The sequence below is a fragment of the Neolamprologus brichardi genome, chromosome 3, assembly GCF_056152115.1.
Source record: "Neolamprologus brichardi isolate AB-2024 chromosome 3, ASM5615211v1, whole genome shotgun sequence".
Lineage (NCBI taxonomy): Eukaryota > Metazoa > Chordata > Actinopteri > Cichliformes > Cichlidae > Neolamprologus > Neolamprologus brichardi.
In genome coordinates, this window is record NC_142106.1 from 19377168 (window position 1) to 19384206 (window position 7039).

Below are 7039 nucleotides of genomic sequence, written 5' to 3' on the forward strand. Positions count from 1 at the left end.
GTATCAGCATCGTCATCTTGTAGGATGGCAACTGATGCACCGTTCAACACTGGTTCCAAAATGTCAGTGTCCTGAAGAAAAGTAAAATATGAATTATTGAAAGCTAAGAAAAACTAAAGACAAAACAAATTTCTAAAGATTTAACTTTAACATCTATACCATGCTGGTCATTTGACTTATAGAGGTTTTAAGAAGAAAAAGCTTATTTTCCTTTAATTAATGCCACCTTGTGAGTTTTGTACAAAAATATTTTCTGCTATGGAACACCCACTAACAATGCCCAGCTGCTGCTCAGCAGAAAAAAAAGGAGTGAGAGTTATGACAACTGCAATTCCCACTATAAAATTATCTGGACTGCACTGAGGAAGTGTACATTTCCATTTTGGATTAGCTCATCCTTTAAAAACATCTCATAGCAATTAGTTTTACTTGCATTACTTTTTTGTACTTACTAAGCACTTCAGGAAAACCTCTGTTGCATCCTCTCTGAGGAAAATGGGCAGGCCTCTCAGTGCTGGTGGGACACAATGTCAGATGCCTAAAGAGTATTCAGTGGAAAACAAGAATTTCAATTAGTGTAGTAACATGGTGTACTATACACAATGCAAAATCAGAACTCTCATAGTAATGAAAATAAAGCACAGTTCAGACCCAGCAACACGCAAAAAAAACAACAACACCATGTTAACAATTTTACTTTCTATTTACAAATTAAATAAAAATACTGCCAAATAAGAACAAAGCAATGACTGATGACATTAATTTTTACTGACTGATGTGTTTTGTTTGAAGCCAACATCTTTTTCAGTTTCTGTTAAGAGAAAAGTATACTTTCTTCTAAAAATGTCAGATAAAGAAGCACTTCACTCACCTGTTCATCAAGTTTATCCAGGAGATCTTCCATCTCCTCACAAAGAGCTCCCTTCTTAGACCGGTACAGTTTCAGCAGGCCAGGCACAAATTTGTCAAGGGATGCATTGAAGGTCCCCAGGAGGTCTTTGCTTGTGATCCGATGAAATTTTTCAGATATCTAAACAAGACATTCACCAAAATATTGTCATTTATTCAGCACAGAAAATTCCTGGGTAGGGTCTTGGACAGTCTGCACCATGTTATATGCCTGACTGTGTTATCAACAGCAAAACCTACTTCAAAAATCTCTCATGAATACGTATTTTGCACAGGAATAGAAATACCCTCCACAAAACCCAATATCAATATGCAAATACATATTATGTTCTAAGTTGCACCAAAATCTGTGACCAATCAGATTCTGTGACCTGCCTTGGTATTCTTTCCCTAACCACCTCAGTCTATAGAAGTCCTATTTCTAGCACTAAAAGAAAAAAAAGAAGAAAAAAAAAAACATGCTAAAATTATGAGATTGCCTTTCTGTTTCACAATTTCGATTTAGCATGAGGTCTCTTTTCTTGAAAGAAATTTCTTTACACATTTTCTGTGTAAAGAAAAGTTCAGGGTAAGGATTTCAATGTAACACTGACAAGGGTCTTGACTGGAATAGTAGCACAATATAATAAAGTTGGCCAATGCATTACCCCAGCAAATACTGTACTACTTCAATATAGTCAATCTAGTATAAATCATCCCCAATTTGAATAATAATTAAATTATAAATAAATTAGGACAGTCTTACCTCCACAGAGTAAAACAGCGCAGGTCATCTCTCCTGGACACACACAGTGGACACCATAGGCTGACACTCCACGACCTCTATCCGCCTGAGAGAAAATGTTTGCAATAATGAAACATTTCAATATAATGTAGAAAAAAAACGAGGAAAAAAAGAGTTACGGATATGACTCCCTGATCCTTACTGCGCATGTGCAAAGTCGGACCGTACAGATCGCGTCTAGCCGTGGAATTGTACATAAAATCAATACTCCACCAACAAAAAGGCTCTCAAAACAATACAATACTTTCCACAGCTTTGAAGGATGGGTCAGGTGTATCCTTCGTGGCCCACCCTATGCCAGAATTCATAGCGCAGCCCAGCCGATTCTAGTTTCCAACAATGGCGGCAGCCACTTAGTTTTAATATTACTCTTATTACTCTTTCTGGTTCACAAAGTAAACTTTTAAGATATTTTCAGGCGAGAATGTAGCTGTGTAAATTTCAAATATCTGCTCAGTTTATTAAGACAACACATATTTGCAAAAATGCTTCTACGTTTTCGGAGACGTTTTTTCAACCCCCCCACCCGCGGTCCTTGCTAGCTCAAACATGATATATAAGTCACTTAGATAACTTAAATATGTTATTGTTTGGCTTTTTTTTTCCAGTGTTTTACTCATTCCACCCTCCTGGGTCCTGATGAGGATGCAGCCTAGGCGCTTGTAGAAAATCCTAATAATAGATCTCATTAGCTTACTTGCTAGGGCAAATAGTCAGCAGCTCCCGCACCTGTCCAAAAAATGGTCAAATAATACACTCCAACTTCAGACCAGGTAAAATCCGTAATGGTCGAAAAACTTTAATTTTCATCCAACTTTGGCCACGTTTCTTCAAATTTTCTTAGCAGGTTTTCAGTCCAGAACACATTGACAAACCACAATCACACTGCTCAGGTCTGCTCAGGCTCATTTGGCCCAGTTCAAACTTGTTCAGCCCACGTGTGCCAGTCATCTACGGGGTTTCCCACTGGTTCCCAACTTGACTCAAAAAATCTACTCAAAAATTTATAATCTTTGTTATGCTCTCTAGAAAATCTTAGTTAGGACAACAATGGAAGAAATTTGTTGGGCAGACGAGCTTTTTTAGGTTGTAAATGGAAAGTTTTATTTCTAAGTCGGTTTAATTTGAAAACTTTAATCAAATCAACAATTACTAGTTATCGTTTTTACATTGTGTTGATTGGTTCACTCTGCCCATCAGTCTGATTTTACCTCTGTTGTTTCTACACAGAGCAGGAAAAGTACCCCGCAGCTTTAATAATGTCTAATAATGGTAAAAAGCAGGGAGCGGGGATAGCTCAGTAGGTAAAGTGGTTGCCCCATTAGAGAATGGTCGGCTGTTTGAATCCACCAAACGGCTACCCTGAGGTAACCTTGACCAAAGGAACCATTTCTACACGCTGCTCCTCGGGCGCTGGATTGGTAGCTGTTCACTGAGTGAATGGGTTAAATGCAGAGGACTACAAATATTCTCAAGTGTGGAACTATAAGGGCTTTAAAATATATACATAAAAGAGTAATGACAAAGCTGGAGGTTCTTAGCTCTATGCTTTCCTTTTCATTTAAATTATCCCATTTCATTTCCACACATAAGATGAAAGAGATATATATATGTATATATATATATATATATATATATATATATATATATTTACACTACTGATCTTTTTACATAGCACATAAATTCAAGTTAATGTAACTTTATCGTTAAATAAAAACATATCCTGTCATGTGTCAGATTCATGTCACAGCTCTTTAACTGTTGTTTCAAGATATATATATATATATATTCATAATGCTTATTTTCTGATTATATTGTTTTATGTATTTTAATAAGAGAGGCCTTTAGAAACCAAGCCCAGACGAGACAAAAACTAGGTCAGAGGGTGACAGTTCGCCCTGGCAACAGACTTTAGAAAGGGGAAGTAAAGAAAGGGGAAGTTTAGTGCAGAGCTGCACAGGAAACCAGACACAAAAAAAGAGGAACTAAGTAAACTGTGTGTCGGTGTGACGTAGTGCAGAAATATATATATGGATTTAGCTGCAGAGAATTCAGACCTGAGCTTGTGTGTTCGTGTGGCGGGTCTCCATTTCCGGAAATGTAAAAATAAAGATTATTTTTTGAGCTTGACCACTCTGAGTCCAGTCTTTCACTGTCACCAAACGAATTCAAAAGAATGGAATTTAATACTGTGTATAATTAAAAATCAGTGTGCAAGTGTGAATTTTAATGTGTATCATTTTTGCTTCAGCCTGAATTTTTGTGCAATTTATTGCTTACAGTAGAACAGCACGTGAGATTTTTAAGGTAAAAAAAAACAGTCACACTGATGATTTGGAAGTCTCAAAAACATCAAATATGAGACACTTGGTGTTACAGAATGAAGTTATGAACTAAATAAAGAGTAAAATGTCTGGTTTATTAAAGAAAACGTTTTTTGTTTTCAGATTTTAGGATAAAGTCAGTGTTATTGTGGACACAAAATACAACCTTCAAATAATCTCATAAAAGTTCTATTATCACTTATTTCACAACTTGACTCAACAGATTCTGTTCATTCTTTATTTTATTTGGATAAAACACTGTCTTCAAGTTGGTGTTAAACCTTTTAGTTGCATCTTATCTGAATTATTTTCGATCTCTTGTTATTACAGAAAAAATTTTATTATAATAATTTTGTGTGCGTTTTGTTACACATGGAAACATAGTCAAATCCTCCAATAGCTTGGTTTGATTCTATCTGCACACCAGTCTTTGTGCAGAGGTCAATCTGGTCAAACCAAACAGCAAACTATTTAAACAGCAAGTCTGTTTAGATAGTAAAGAGTAGAGAGTTTGTAACTCTAGTAAAATCAGTCTGACAGTTGACTGTTCATATGAAATGTACATTATTTAAACTTTTTTCATAGAAAACAAAGTTGTTTGTTTGTTTCCTAAACACAATAATAGTCTTGATTATTTATTTATTTTAAAAAGGATTTCTGGTTGTTGTGGATCTCATGGAATATTGTTCCTCTTCTAATTTTTGTATGCACATAATTTGGGTTGGAGTTAAAGACTAAAAGTTTATAAAATGCTGATTTGAAAAAGGAACCTTCCTACCTAAGTCTTGTGTGTCCTGTGTTGCAATCAGATCAAGATTCCTGTAACCAGAGAGACTTGCAAAAGCACTGTCCCCATATCAAAATACTGTTTACTTCATGTTAACAAAAAAGTATTTGTATTTGCTGTATTCATAGTTTTAGAAAAATAAAACTAATTTCATCTTGTCCAGGTTCTCATCAAAAAGTTGAGTGAATTTTATTAAGTCTCTTATAGATAAAGTTCACCTATTGGCAAAATTTGATGATTTTAATTGTTTATTTGGCTTGACCTTGGAGCGTGTGTGTTAATGTCAGATGGGGGGTGGGAGTGAAGATGGCACAAAAGTGTCAGTGATTTCAGATAATCTTACTTTTAAAATGTATGATTTAATGAAGAAATGGTATCAAGTATATTGTGATCAGCAAGCACAGAGGTTTGGAGAGAAAAGGTAAAAGAAATTATAATTCTGAATTAAGAATGAATTATACTACTATTCACCTTGTAGTACCATATCACCCCATTAGAGCCCTTTGCTCTCGCTCTGCAGGCCTACTTGTTGTTCCTAGAGTATTTAAAACTAGAATGGGAGGGAGAGCCTTCAGTTTTCAGACCCCTCTTCTGTGGAACCAGCTTCCAGTTTGGATTCGGGAGACAGACACTATCTCTACTTTCAAGATTAGGCTTAAAACTTTCCTCTTTGCTAAAGCATATAGTTAGGGCTGGACTAGGTGACCCTGAATCCTCCCTTAGTTATGCTGCAATAGACGTAGGCCCATGATGCATTGAGTTTTTCCTTTCCAGTCACCTTTCTCACTCACTATGTGTTAATAGACCTCTTTGCATTGAATCATAACTGTTATTAACCTCTGTCTCTCTTCCACAGCATGTCTTTATCCTGTCTTCCTTCTCTCATCCCAACCGGTCACAGCAGATGGCCGCCCCTCCCTGAGCCTGGTTCTGCCAGAGGTTTCTTCCTGTTAAAAGGAAGTTTTTCCTTCCTGCTGTCACCAAAGTGCTTGCTCATAGGGGGTCATATGATTGTTGGATTTTTCTCCGTATCTACTGTACAATATAAAGCGCCTTGAGGCGACTTTTGTTGTGATTTGGCGCTATATAAATAAAATAAAATTGAATTGAATTGAATAAAAATGAAAAATAACCATCGGCGCACTGGGCAAATGCCCAATATGCCCGATGGCCAGTCTAGCTAAGCTGACCTAACCCCACCTACTGGGCACCTGAAACACAAAACACACAGCAAGTTTAGCAGCCAACAGATGTCATCACATTTTACAGTGTGGGATCATGCAAAGTCCATCATTAGTTTGAGCGATGCCCATCATTATACCACATTTAGTAATACACTTGCACATAAACTTACACACTGCTGGCTGGTTACCAGTGAAGAGCAGCATGTGAATGTCGATCTGAAGGAAAAGGACTTAAAACGAGAGCTACAATTGGTAAGGTGGAGATCATTAGTATTATTAACTGTATTTTTTTTTTTTTCAGTAACTAACATCACCTCTACGTTTCATGTCAGTTTTTTATTCAGTTAGTACCAGTTATACCTCACACAGGTCACCATACAAAGTATAGAAAGATTTTTTTACTTGTTTCTCAGAGACATTAGTTACGTTGGTAAATAACTTTGCAGTTTCTAATATTTTTGGTAGTAGTGAGTTGTTTCAAAATTAAAAATATTCAAAATATATCTATTAGTATTATTATTACTTTTAAGTTGTATTGTGTCTAAAAATAAATAAGAAATTAATGTTAAATTGCAAAGATAATTTTTTTCATATATTATGTATTTGATATTCATAAGTAAAATATCATGAAGTAAAGTGTCGTTTCTTGACCAACCTTTTTCCCCCTTTTTCTCCACACAAGCGCCAAACAGCACATTAATCAGCATGTCAAATAACTCGTCTTCCTCTGCCTTTGACTGCGTTACCTCAAGCACTGGGATTTCGGTCACCATTTCTTTTCTCATCATCAAGATATCTGTTATCCTTTTTCTCTCCATCTTCATCCTCTGCGTGGCTTACCAGCGATGGCAGCAGCAGTCCTTCTTGTCAACAACAAGTCACTCTGACATTTTCACCTATAATCTGACTGCCATTGAACTGACAAATGTACTGGGGGTCATTGCTTACTTATGTGGCATATACACCAATACCTCAGTGTTGCTTCTATGTGGGATGTATTTAGCTTATTTTGTCTATCCTGCAGAGATATTCTTTAACATTGTGACATGTT

The 7039-nt window shown here is 36.2% G+C and overlaps 1 long non-coding RNA gene across 1 annotated transcript; it reads right to left on the reverse strand.

Moving 5' to 3' along the window:
- Positions 1–1008, reverse strand: LOC148103775 (uncharacterized). The gene is made up of 3 exons (XR_015717015.1): positions 872–1008; positions 453–538; positions 1–71 (listed from the first exon to the last, which is right to left on the reverse strand). It is a non-coding gene; the product is annotated as an uncharacterized LOC148103775 (long non-coding RNA).
- Positions 1009–7039: the final 6031 nt, after the last annotated feature.